At 45.3% G+C, this 14,263-nt stretch overlaps 2 long non-coding RNA genes across 2 annotated transcripts; both read right to left on the minus strand.

Moving 5' to 3' along the window:
- Positions 1-652: 652 nt before the first annotated feature.
- Positions 653-2,988, minus strand: LOC116181913. Its single transcript, XR_004147374.1, has 3 exons — positions 2,476-2,988; positions 2,182-2,423; positions 653-2,130 (listed from the first exon to the last, which is right to left on the minus strand). It is a non-coding gene; the product is annotated as an uncharacterized LOC116181913 (long non-coding RNA).
- Positions 2,989-3,317: 329 nt separating this feature from the next.
- On the minus strand, positions 3,318-5,117 carry LOC116181914. The gene is made up of 2 exons (XR_004147375.1): positions 4,101-5,117; positions 3,318-4,058 (listed from the first exon to the last, which is right to left on the minus strand). It is a non-coding gene; the product is annotated as an uncharacterized LOC116181914 (long non-coding RNA).
- Positions 5,118-14,263: the final 9,146 nt, after the last annotated feature.

Raw genomic sequence — 14,263 nt, forward strand, 5'->3', positions numbered from 1 at the left:
AGTTATGCCGAGTCGAGAATCTTTGTTTGAATTTGTAAAAAAGTTAAAAAAAAATTCCTAAATCTACAAATAACCTAATGCCCCAAGCTAAGGGAGGGCCAAAGTGATGCCGAACTCGCCTTCGGCTCGCTCGGCATTGGTATACGAGGCGCGTGTGTTAAGAATCGAAGTCTTCGGTTACTTTACTTAGTTGGGGAAGGGTTATTAAGAATTTTTATTTCTAATAAAGTTAAAAAAAATATCTTAAACTTACAAATAACCTAATGTGCAAAGCTGCTTGGTGTCACATTTTGTTTAGCTTCATTTATAATTGTTGTTTGAATTTGTATTACGAAAAAAGTTTAAAAAAATTTCTTCAACATACAAATAACCTAATGTCCAACGCAGATTGATGTCACATTCGATTTAGCTTCATTTATAATTTTTGTTTGAATTTGTCTTTCAAAAAAGTTAAACAAAATTTTTAAAAATCTTCAAATAACCTAACGTCCCAAGCTGTTTGATGCCACACCTTTCATTTTCAGTTTTTTAAAGAAGTCTATATAAAATATGTAGGTATAAAAAACCTCGCATTGTTCAGTGTTCAACAACGACAATTTCTCAGTTTCAGTTTTGGCGTGGTAAGAACATGCTACTAAGCAGACTGATTTGATAATTTTTTTGAATGTGTGAGTAATATTTTTGTTTTTTTTTGTGGAAACAACACCTATACAAAGTGATTTTTCTACTCAGCCTGTTTGTACACTCGGGGTTGTTTTAGCCTCCTGTAGAACAGGTTCATCCTCATCGGGAGAATTTTCTTTACGATTTCTCCACGTACAGAGTTTACATGCTATAATAGAAATCCATGAAAATAATTGGATCATTTTGAGTGGTCGTGAGGAGTTTGTGTAGTATTCCTTATTTTATTTGTTGTTTATGAATGTATTAGGCATGGAAATATGATGATTTTTAAAATTGTTCACGATATCTAACACAATCCTTATAATATGTACAGGAAAGCATAAAAATTTTAAGACAAAGAAGTTTTTACAATTTTGTTGGAACCTATAGTGTTTCGTAGGTAGTAATTCACGTGCCTTTCCATAGGAGATTCTTTACAAATGGACTTCATCCTCAAGCAAGTATTGGATAACTTAAGGTGCTGTATATTACAGTATCGTGTCCTTCAATGGTAATAAGTATATTTGAAGTACGAGCTTTTATACCTTTTTATAATGATATCGTAGTTCGCTGTTTGGACCAAGTGGTAATAGGTGGTCGCTTTAATACTAGTAGACTATGTGGACATGTAGAAATAAAAGTGGAAGGTAACGAACTAAAACTAATCCTTCGCTACCTTCCTAAGCATGAATATTTCATGTGACGAAATGCTTTCGTTTCCGCTAGAATCTTGGACATACTTTTTGCTCTAACCGGAATATAAACTGATGAATAACCTCCTATAGGACTTCTTCTTGAAGAACACGGATAATTTGTTACATCAATAATAAATTTTCATACCATTTCTATCGTAAATGTCTTTATGCTACGTAGCAACATGCACATCGGCATGAATTTTTGGTCGACATCAAGTCGATTACTCGAAATTGTGCAAATGTAGGTTTGTTTACGATGACATTTTCATAACAACGATAAAACACGTTAAATTTCCTTAAAAATGGTGTTTTTTACATAAAATAGTAATGTCCCAGATTTTTTGACAGTTCCCGTGACAGTTGTATAGATGGCGCCATTTGAAAAAAATACATCTTCTGTATCGGCGCATGCCCAATATAACCGTTCAAATAATACCACATTTCAACCGCGTAGGTTCATTTGAACGTTGCGGCGGTTCCTATTTTCTTAGGAAGTAGTGCTTTTTAGCGCAACTTCCATTGGGGAGTATTCCCTGACGTGTACCACGGCGTACTGCGTTGAGGGGTGTACACGTAGTGTATAATACTTCCCTAACAACAACATAGTTCCCTTTCAGCTCATTCTTCGAATAGGGTGTTTTGTTTAGGTCATTTCCGCTGATAGTTCCGCTTTCTCCGCTCGTTCGAGTAAAGATAGTGTTTGGATGTTAGTTAGTTAGCTTAGGTTAGGGGGCTAATAAACCAATAAACCGAATGCTCTATTCTTTCTATTCTAAAAAACAGTTTTCATCAATCTGACAAATAGAATCACATTTATACATACCTAGTCTTAAGAATTTTAGCATTACGGGAACTCAGAGCCGCCTCCTTCAACTTCTTCGGTGGCCCCATACCGATGCCGAACTGAAGGTAACCTGAAATCCTATTAACAAAAGATTTTTTAATTTCATTGTAGTACATTTGCTAGGAATTTGTCACTTACAAGATAAATTATAAACGATAAAAAAGGGTAAAATGATCCCACGAAGATCCCAATTCCACGAGGTGGAAGAATGTCTTCGAAATCTAAAAAAATACGTGTCGCATAACTTGAATCGTATACCCATAATTCACTTACCAATAAAATAAACAATTAAAAACAATATAAATGGACCGATGAACGTAAATGAAAAATTTACTAAACTTCACCCAAGACGAAACGTGATCGCAATGGAACCTGGAAATAACGTGGCGCCACCGTCGTAGAATGAACTACATTCGCGACGGGGATCTAAATATCGACGTGACTCCCTAATTTTTATTAAATATAACCTCTCGGCACGGGATTAATGCGATTTCGATTTTCTTCGGAGAGGTCAATTTAAATAGAGTACTAATTATGCTAAATTTTTCCCATTGTAAGTATATAACTACGAATTATAGTTTAAAAATTATAAAAGAAAATTGGCACAGACGAACTAACGTATTTTTTACAAAAAAATTTCCAGAACCTTTATATTTCAATCGATTCGGACGGTGAAAGGTGCATCTGATAGCTAATAATTCGAGCTAAATATTCCCCATTGAACGTACCCGTCTGGCAAGTCTCTTAAAAAAATTATTACAGAGTATATAGTTCAATGATTTATATAAAACATGACAGTACTATGAAGTTAGGTTATAAAAAATTACTGATATTCAGTTTTTATTTGTAAATTTTTTTAAGTTGGAAGCAAATTTGATCAAAATGGCGGATAGCCGGTTACTTTCTGTGGTGCTATACAGTGCTTTACTATGCCGCTTCAATAAATAATGACGTTAGTAATTATTTGCCGCAACAGGCGCGGGGCACCAATACTAATTTATAACCTTAAACTTCAAAACAAATTAAACATTTGACATATGATTATATTTAACCTAAATAAAGATTTAATCACCTTGTAAGTTTCCAAATGATGTGAAATTATACGAATAGGAAAAATTGCTACAACAATTGAAACAATTTTATTTCTTTTACAAATCGTTAATATTGAAGTAATTGGATAAATCACATGTTATAAACAACTGTTCGAAGATCTCGTCACCATAATTAAGACAGGGGGTTCACTCTTTTCTTTGTTTTCGAAGCCGACATGTAAGTGCCGTTGTATAATGCTTCAAACGGTAGCTTCTATACCTGCTCGTAATTCGGCAATGGTGTGTAAACGGTTTCGAATACGTTGACATCTCGTAAATTTGCATGCAATATTTTAGGACTTTGCAAGTCCGGACGATGAGTTCTTGTAACACGGTTACTTTAAAGGATAGAAGTACAATTTTCTCCAGGCAATAGTGTCACACGTTCCGTATGAGATATCCGTTAGTGGGACAAATTATCGCAGTTGCTTTTTTCGACTTTGTTCAAGACGAGCAAGAATATCTTTTACAAACGCCTTATTAGCAATCGCTAAGCGGCCAGGTGACTTCCCAGAAGCAAGACTTCCTGTATGTGAAACCGTTCAAGTAAACGACGAGCATTTCGGCGTATATTGTTGTAATCCTCGTCACGGTTGACATCCGTTTATCGAAACTCCTGTATACACAAACGTATCGAGTACCTACTCCCAAACTTCACTTTCATCTTTAGTTCCATTACGGAAACAGAACTGCAAACGCATCTTATTCTCTTCTAAGAAGTAAAAGGCTTGTCGAAGTAAACCTATTGCCTATTACACGCTACAACTAAAAAAACGTTTGTTTGTAATTTACAAGTAATTTACCCACCTTGTAAATATTCGAAAGAAACTGGTAGTCTTGAAAAAAGTCGTGTTGAAAGGAACGATAGTAATAAGAATTAGAAATTATAGTTTGTGAAATTATAGGTTATATTTTGTATTGGATAAATATAGAAAGTACCGCAATCCATTTGGCTCGTGTGTTAAAGAGAGAAAGCATAATTTTTGCCCAAAAAAATTCTAGTAACTTTAATGTTGGGGATTGTATCACCTGTTTAGAGATGGGATTATATTTATATAAAACATGACAGTACTATGAAGTTAGGCTATAAAAAATTACTGATATTCAGTTTTTATTTTTAAATTTTTTTAAGTTGGCAGCAAATTTTCACCAAAATGGCGGATGATTGTGTTACTTTCTATATCTAGTGACTTTAGTATATAGGTGCACATACACGATACCTGGTTGCGGCAAATAATTACTATTGTCATATTTTATAAGAGCGGTGCAGCATATATTGATCTCTCAGTATGCGCACGTGTGTAAATATACGAGATATCGCGTTTTAAGTGTTTTCAATGGTGTCAAATTACATATCGTTATATTTCCTTTATTTATAGTCCGATCTCGATAAATATTCAGTATTCAGAGGTTGGAGAAATTGAGGCACCCGTTTCCATCCTTTCGGCACTTCTATCTCCATTCCGAAATTCTGACCATCCCATCGGTTAGATTACATCGAGAGCTTTCCAAAGATACCTATAAAGACCCGTCTACGACGCACCGTTCTCGAGATATCGCGTTTTAAGTGTTTTCGGTGGTGTCAAATTACAAATTGCTATATCTCCGTTATTTACCGACCGATCTCGCTGAAATTTGGTATCGAGAGGTTTGGGGACCAGGGCCATTCGATTCCGTCATTTCCGAGCTGGTATCTCAGTTTCCAAATTTCGACCCTCCCATCGGTTAGATTAGGTCGAGAACTTTCTAAAGACACCCAGGAACCCCTATCTACGACGTTCCGTTTTCGAGATATCGCGATTTAAGTTTTTAATAAAAAATCCAAAAAACGGTTATTGCGTAGATCGTCTAGAAATGTCGCGAAACGCGTGATTCCGAAGTATCGAGGTCGCAGGTCGAAAGACGACAGAGAGACGTCGATATCTCGAAAAGGGGAGGGGATAGGAAAAAATTGAAAATCCCATTTCGAGCCCCCGGCCGGACGCAGCTACGGTTTAAATTTGGTCCAGATCGGCCGGTAAATAAGGGAGATATTAAGAGATGCGCGGCCCTTTAAAACGCATCCATGCGCGTGGACTTAGAAAAAAAAGGCACACCCCCGCCCCCCGAGCGACACAGGCCCCTCCCTTCGGCCACAGGCTGACGCCCGACGCCTACTGAAGACGCGGTCGAAATTTTTCCCGGTTTATACGTACAACTTCGGAGATCGATCGCGTACGAGTAGATACGAGATTGTATATATATAAATTGAGTATATATATATATACTCGTTTGTGACAAAATTTTTTTTATCGACGTTTCGCGACCCGTTTGTTGTCGATGAGGGAAGGACACAATTTGGACTGTTGGCGACGGCGGCGTCGGGTGACGTCAACAGGCGTCGCCAAAATGCGAATCTCGGTAACGGAAAGTCGTACGAAGGCGTGTTAGGTATCGTTGGAAAGGTCTCGGCGGCGCGATTACGATAGAATAGGTTGAGCGCGTCTTCCCATCATATTTGACTTGGATGGTTCGGCCCATAGTTTTTGAATGGGACCCCGTACGTCTCACGCGGGACGGTCGGGACTATCGATCGATCGCGTTTCGAGGGGGGGAAGTAGGGCTACTTTTCGAGCAATTTCGCTCTCTTTCCGCTCCCGTTTTCTCGTGCGCGTCCTCCCCCGCGGGGGGGTGTCGCGACTTTCGCGATCGAGTACCTCGAAAGCCTCGACCCTCCTACCCCCCCTATCCGCGAGCTCGATTTTTCCAGTTCGACGGGCGACCCTCGGCGAATTTTTCTTCGGAGGTGCGATTTTGGGGGGTGACAGCGGGGGGGTGAAGACGAATTTTCCCGGGGTAGCGGGGCATCGTAAAAATCGCGGCTTCGGAATTCGAGGCTCGTGTAAAAATTTCTTGAAAATCGTCAAAGCCGATTTTAAATTATTTTCGAAAACGTCGAATTTGAGTTGTTATCTTCTTTTAATTATAACAATGCCTAGAAACGTACACATACACTGGGCTCTATAATTACATATACATATATATAAAAATGAATTTTTAGCATTTGAGGTACCTACCTTTCGTTGAACCTCGATCGCTTAGCTTAGACGTAGATCTTATTCGCGCAACCCGTTTATCGTCCACGACGTAAGGGTGAGATTTCGACGACGGCGACGCCGGCGGCGCCGGCGCCGCCGCAGCCGGCGCCGTCGGCGCGCGTCGTCGGTCGTCGCCAAAATGAGAATCTCGGTAACGAAAAGTCGTAGGAAGGCGTGCGAGGTATCGTCGGAAAGGTCTCGGCGGCGCGGTTAGGATGGGCCGTGTCAAGTTCGGGCGCCGGCGGCGCCGACGCCGGCGTGCGTCGTCGGGCGTCGCCGAAATGAGAATCTCGGTAACGAAAAGTCGTAGGAAGGCGTGCGAGGTATCGTCGGAAAGGTCTCGGCGGCGCGGTTACGATGGGTCGTGTTAAGTTTCGGCGCCGACGACGCCGACGCCGGCGCGCGTCGTCGGGCGTCGCCGAAATGAGAATCTCGGTAACGAAAAGTCGCAGGAAGGCGTACGAGGTATCGTCGGAAAGCTCTCGGCGGCGCGGTTAGGATGGGCCGCGTTAACTTTCCAACTAACTGCAATCTAACCTAACTGCGCGCGTCGACCTAACCTAACCGAGCATTTCGACCTAACCTAACGTGTCTATCTAACCTAACCTAACTGCGCGCGTCGACCTAACCTAACTTAACCGCGATCTAACCTAACTGAGCATTTCGATCTAACCTAACACGTCGATCTAACCTAACCTAACCGCGCACGTCGACTTAACCTAACCTAACCTAACCTAACCGCTACCTAACCTAACTACACATCGCGACTATCTAACCTAACCCAATTGCAATCTGACCTAATTGTGAGGGAAGGGGGGAGGGGGGGGGGGTTGATTATTTGCGTAAAACCACCTTCGATTTCCAGATAAATAAGAAATATACGCAATTTTTTACAAATATCGACGTTCGAGTGCCCAAAAAAGTCACTCGGGGACCGCGTATTCTCGCCAAACTTTACCGCTCACCTAATCTCGTAGTGTAGAGTCGATTTTGGCAAAAAAAAAAAAAATTTAATTTTTCGTCAAAATTTTTTCGAAAATCGCCGTTTTCATATCGATTACGATTTAACGCACTTGCGATCCTATCGTGGGGACTCCGGGGCAAAATTATAGAAGGTCGCATCCAAAGTGATCGTTTAGTATCGAAAAGTCCCCGGAATTCCACCGACAAGTGCCCGTTTTGCGCCCATTTTCGTGAGCAATTTCATTTTTTTTTCCACGACCTCTCCCGGAGACGCCTTCGATTTTTTGGGGGAGGTGAAGGTGTCGTAGAATAGCCTCGTCCTTCCTTTTTCGATCGCCGCCTTAACCTCTCGAATACCTCGAATATTGACGAAATTACGAATTTTTTTGTAAAGGGGCGCAAAATTCGAAAAACAAAAAGCGCCCTCTAGCGTCGAAACCGTAAATCTTTTATTAGAATTTTTTCTCGTTTTTGCAATCTCCGCGTCAAAACGCATAAGATGACGTCGAAAAAGCGACGATTTTTGACAATTTTTTTTTTCGATTTTTTCGAAGGAAGGGGATAGTATGGAAATTTTTTCGTTTTTTAATTTTTGGGATAACTTTCGAAGTAGGACTCGTATTTCGACGAAACCTTTTGTAACGTGTCCTTTGAGGTAAAATGCAACGTCCGACGTGTCGATCGCTCGATTCGGGGACGTTTTTGAATTTTCGAGTTGCCCCCTCGGGAATATCGATTACGCGATAAATTTTTGGAAAATTTCTATTCGAAAGGTCGTCTCCGTACGTGGGCACTCCGGAACTCGATATTTTACGTCGGTCGGGGCCGTCGACGCGTCTCCGAGTTTCGTTTGGCACATCGAGACACGAAAAAAAACACGTCTTTCGGTCTCGGCGGCTGCGCCGCCTCGCCTCGCTTCTTTGTTCGATTCCGGAACGCACACCGATCGATACGGAAGAGACGCGGACGTAGAAAACCGCATCGTTTTGGTCCTCGGAGTTTCCGAATAACCTTTAAAATACGAAATTTACCGAAGAGAAGAGGGTGGGGTGGGGGGGGAGGGGGGGAAGTGTCGGACGTAAAGTCGGAGAATACCGATACGAGATCGACTTAAAAAACCGCATCGTTCTAACCCTCGCGGTTTTCGAACAGAGTACGTTTAAAGGTTTTTGGGGGGGAGGGGGGGGATGGGAGGTTAACGGAGTGGTGCCGGGGTACGTAACGGACTTCGAAGAGAATACTCCGATCGAAGACTTGCCAAAAACTTACCTCCTCCGAACGAAAATTGACACTTCGCTCGGCTTCGGCGGCTGCGCCGCCTCGCCTCGCGGCTTTTCGCGATTCGCCGTCGATTCCCGAACGCACTCCGATCGATACGGGAGATCGACGTGGACGACCGTCTCGTTTTAAGAGTCGGCGTTCCCTAATAACCTTTAAAATTTGAAATTTACCGACGATATGGAGGGGGGGAGGGGGGAAATGTCGGACGTAAGGTCGGACGATGCCGATACGAGATCGACGCAACAAACCGCGTCGTTCTAACCCTCGCGGTTCCCGAACAAACGTCGAAAAGGCGAAGTGGTACGTTTGAAGGTCCGGGGGGGGTCAACGGAGGGGCGGTCGGGGTGCGAAAGGCGCGTCGAAGAAAAGACTCGATCGACTTTCCCAAAATTCGCCCTCTCCTATGCCGCTCGACCGCCGTAAATATTTTTTATCGACGATCATTCCGAATCTCGCGATCGGGTCCGAGTGTCGTTCGAAAATTCCTCCCTCCCGAACCCACCGGGAGAATTGGTCGTATGACGCGTCATACTCCGTCCGACGTTCGGGTCCGCATTTGAGCGATCGTAAGTGTTTCTTAGGTCGTCTCGTTTCCGCGGCGCGAGGGATAAAGCGGAGCGACGTCGATAAGGGCAAACTTCGCGCCCCCCTCCCCCCCAAACGGCCCATAGTTTTTGAATGGGACCCCGTACGTCTCACGCGGGACGGTCGGGACTATCGATCGATCGCGTTTCGAGGGGGGGAAGTAGGGCTACTTTTCGAGCAATTTCCTCTCTTTCCGCTCCCGTTTTCTCGTGCGCGTCCTCCCCCGCGGGGGGGTGTCGCGACTTTCGCGATCGAGTACCTCGAAAGCCTCGACCCTCCTACCCCCCCTATCCGCGAGCTCGATTTTTCCAGTTCGACGGGCGACCCTCGGCGAATTTTTCTTCGGAGGTGCGATTTTGGGGGGTGACAGCGGGGGGGTGAAGACGAATTTTCCCGGGGTAGCGGGGCATCGTAAAAATCGCGGCTTCGGAATTCGAGGCTCGTGTAAAAATTTCTTGAAAATCGTCAAAGCCGATTTTAAATTATTTTCGAAAACGTCGGGAACACGTTGTTATCTTCTTTTAATTATAACAATGCCTAGAAACGTACACATACACTGGGCTCTATAATTACATATACATATATATAAAAATGAATTTTTAGCATTTGAGGTACCTACCTTTCGTTGAACCTCGATCGCTTAGCTTAGACGTAGATCTTATTCGCGCAACCCGTTTATCGTCCACGACGTAAGGGTGAGATTTCGACGACGGCGACGCCGGCGGCGCCGGCGCCGCCGCAGCCGGCGCCGTCGGCGCGCGTCGTCGGTCGTCGCCAAAATGAGAATCTCGGTAACGAAAAGTCGTAGGAAGGCGTGCGAGGTATCGTCGGAAAGGTCTCGGCGGCGCGGTTAGGATGGGCCGTGTTAAGTTTGGGCGCCGACGGCGCCGACGGCGCCGACGCCGGCGCGCGTCGTTGGGCGTCGCCGAAATGAGAATCTCGGTAACGAAAAGTCGTAGGAAGGCGTGCGAGGTATCGTCGGAAAGGTCTCGGCGGTGCGGTTAGGATGGGTCGTGTTAAGTTTCGGCGCCGACGACGCCGACGCCGGCGCGCGTCGTCGGGCGTCGCCGAAATGAGAATCTCGGTAACGAAAAGTCGCAGGAAGGCGTACGAGGTATCGTCGGAAAGCTCTCGGCGGCGCGGTTAGGATGGGCCGCGTTAACTTTCCAACTAACTGCAATCTAACCTAACTGCGCGCGTCGACCTAACCTAACCGAGCATTTCGACCTAACCTAACGTGTCTATCTAACCTAACCTAACTGCGCGCGTCGACCTAACCTAACTTAACCGCGATCTAACCTAACTGAGCATTTCGATCTAACCTAACACGTCGATCTAACCTAACCTAACCGCGCACGTCGACCTAACCTAACCTAACCTAACCTAACTACACATCGCGACCTTAGCTAACGCGTCTATCTAACCTAACCCAATTGCAATCTGACCTAATTGTGGGGGAAGGGGGGGGGAGGGGGAGGGGGAGGGGGTTGATTATTTGTGTAAAACCACCTTCGATTTCCCGATAAATAAGAAATATACGCGATTTTTTACAAATATCGACGTTCGAGTGCCCAAAAAAGTCACTCGGGGACCGCGTATTCTCGCCAAACTTTACCTCTCACCTAATCTCGTAGTGTAAAGTCGATTTCGGCAAAAAAAAAAAAAATTTAATTTTTCGTCAAAATTTTTTCGAAAATCGCCGTTTTCATATCGATTACGATTTAACGCACTTGCGATCCTATCGTGGGGACTCCGGGGCAAAATTATAGAAGGTCGCATCCAAAGTGATCGTTTAGTATCGAAAAGTCCCCGGAATTCCACCGGCAAGTGCCCGTTTTGCGCCCATTTTCGTGAGCAATTTCATTTTTTTTTCCACGACCTCTCCCGGAGACGCCTTCGATTTTTTGGGGGAGGTGAAGGTGTCGTAGAATAGCCTCGTCCTTCCTCTTTCGATCGCCGCCTTAACCTCTCGAATGCCTCGAATATTGACGAAATTACGAATTTTTTTGTAAAGGGGCGCAAAATTCGAAAAACAAAAAGCGCCCTCTAGCGTCGAAACCGTAAATCTTTTATTAGAATTTTTTCTCGTTTTTGCAATCTCCGCGTCAAAACGCATAAGATGACGTCGAAAAAACGACGATTTTTGACAATTTTTTTTTTCGATTTTTTCGAAGGAAGGGGATAGTATGGAAATTTTTTCGTTTTTTAATTTTTGGGATAACTTTCGAAGTAGGACTCGTATTTCGACGAAACCTTTTGTAACGTGTCCTTTGAGGTAAAATGCAACGTCCGACGTGTCGATCGCTCGATTCGGGGACGTTTTTGAATTTTCGAGTTGCCCCCTCGGGAATATCGATTACGCGATAAATTTTTGGAAAATTTCGATTCGAAAGGTCGTCTCCGTACTTGGGCACTCCGGAACTCGATATTTTACGTCGGTCGGGGCCGTCGACGCGTCTCCGAGTTTCGTTTGGCACATCGAGACACGAAAAAAAATCCGTCTTTCGGTCTCGGCGGCTGCGCCGCCTCGCCTCGCTTCTTTGTTCGATTCCGGAACGCACACCGATCGATACGGAAGAGACGCGGACGTAGAAAACCGCATCGTTTTGGTCCTCGGAGTTTCCGAATAACCTTTAAAATACGAAATTTACCGAAGAGAAGAGGGTGGGGGGAGGGGGGAGGGGGGAAGTGTCGGACGTAAAGTCGGAGAATACCGATACGAGATCGACTTAAAAAACCGCATCGTTCTAACCCTCGCGGTTTTCGAACAGAGTACGTTTAAAGATTTTTGGGGGAGAGGGGGGGGATGGGAGGTTAACGGAGTGATGTCGGGGTACGTAACGGACTTCGAAGAGAATACTCCGATCTAAGACTTGCCAAAAACTTACCTCCTCCGAACGAAAATTGACACTTCGCTCGGCTTCGGCGGCTGCGCCGCCTCGCCTCGCGGCTTTTCGCGATTCGCCGTCGATTCCCGAACGCACTCCGATCGATACGGGAGATCGACGTGGACGACCGTCTCGTTTTAAGAGTCGGCGTTCCCTAATAACCTTTAAAATTTGAAATTTACCGACGATATGGAGGGGGGGAGGGGGGAAATGTCGGACGTAAGGTCGGACGATGCCGATACGAGATCGACGCAACAAACCGCGTCGTTCTAACCCTCGCGGTTCCCGAACAAACGTCGAAAAGGCGAAGTGGTACGTTTGAAGGTCCGGGGGGGGTCGACGGAGGGGCGGTCGGGGTGCGAAAGGCGCGTCGAAGAAAAGACTCGATCGACTTTCCCAAAATTCGCCCTCTCCTATGCCGTCGACCGTCGTAAATATTTTTTATCGACGATCATTCCGAATCTCGCGATCGGGTCCGAGTGTCGTTCGAAAATTCCTCCCTCCCGAACCCACCGGGAGAATTGGTCGTATGACGCGTCGTAATCCGTCCGACGTTCGGGTCCGCATTTGAGCGATCGTAAGTGTTTCTTAGGTCGTCTCGTTTCCGCGGCGCGAGGGATAAAGCGGAGCGACGTCGATAAGGGCAAACTTCGCGCCCCCCTCCCCCCCAAACGGCCCATAGTTTTTTAATGGGACCCCGTACGTCTCACGCGGGACGGTCGGGACTATCGATCGATCGCGTTTCGAGGGGGGGAAGTAGGGCTACTTTTCGAGCAATTTCGCTCTCTTTCCGCTCCCGTTTTCTCGTGCGCGTCCTCCCCCGCGGGGGGGTGTCGCGACTTTCGCGATCGAGTACCTCGAAAGCCTCGACCCTCCTACCCCCCCTATCCGCGAGCTCGATTTTTCCAGTTCGACGGGCGACCCTCGGCGAATTTTTCTTCGGAGGTGCGATTTTGGGGGGTGGCAGCGGAGGGGTGAAGACGAATTTTCCCGGGGTAGCGGCCCATCGTAAAAATCGCGTCTTCGGAATTCGAGAGTCGTGTAAAAATTTCTTGAAAATCGTCAAAGCCGATTTTAAAATATTTACGAAAACGTCGGGAACACGTTTGTAACGTATTGTAATAATAACAATGCCTAGAAACGTACACATACACTGGGCTCTATAATTACATATACATATATATAAAAATGAATTTTTAGCATTTGAGGTACCTACCTTTTGTTGAACCTCGATCTCGCTTAGCTTAGATGTAGATCTTATTCGCGCAACCCGTTTATCGTCCACGACGTAAGGGTGAGATTTCGACGACGACGACGCCGGCGGCGCCGGCGCCGCCGCAGCCGGCGCCGTCGGCGCGCGTCGTCGGTCGTCGCCAAAATGAGAATCTCGGTAACGAAAAGTCGTAGGAAGGCGTGCGAGGTATCGTCGGAAAGGTCTCGGCGGCGCGGTTAGGATGGGTCGTGTTAAGTTTGGGCGCCGGCGGCGCCGACGCCGGCGCGCGTCGTCGGGCGTCGCCGAAATGAGAATCTCGGTAACGAAAAGTCGCAGGAAGGCGTACGAGGTATCGTCGGAAAGCTCTCGGCGGCGCGGTTAGGATGGGCCGCGTTAACTTTCCAACTAACTGCAATCTAACCTAACTGCGCGCGTCGACCTAACCTAACCGAGCATTTCGACCTAACCTAACGTGTCTATCTAACCTAACCTAACTGCGCGCGTCGACCTAACCTAACTTAACCGCGATCTAACCTAACTGAGCATTTCGATCTAACCTAACACGTCGATCTAACCTAACCTAACCGCGCACGTCGACCTAACCTAACCTAACCTAACCTAACTACACATCGCGACCTTAGCTAACGCGTCTATCTAACCTAACCCAATTGCAATCTGACCTAATTGTGGGGGAAGGGGGGGGGAGGGGGAGGGGGAGGGGGTTGATTATTTGTGTAAAACCACCTTCGATTTCCCGATAAATAAGAAATATACGCGATTTTTTACAAATATCGACGTTCGAGTGCCCAAAAAAGTCACTCGGGGACCGCGTATTCTCGCCAAACTTTACCTCTCACCTAATCTCGTAGTGTAAAGTCGATTTCGGCAAAAAAAAAAAAAATTTAATTTTTCGTCAAAATTTTTTCGAAAATCGCCGTTTTCATATCGATTACGATTTAACGC

This window comes from Photinus pyralis, unplaced genomic scaffold, assembly GCF_008802855.1.
Source record: "Photinus pyralis isolate 1611_PpyrPB1 unplaced genomic scaffold, Ppyr1.3 Ppyr1.4_unclustered_Scaffold2800, whole genome shotgun sequence".
NCBI lineage: Eukaryota > Metazoa > Arthropoda > Insecta > Coleoptera > Lampyridae > Photinus > Photinus pyralis.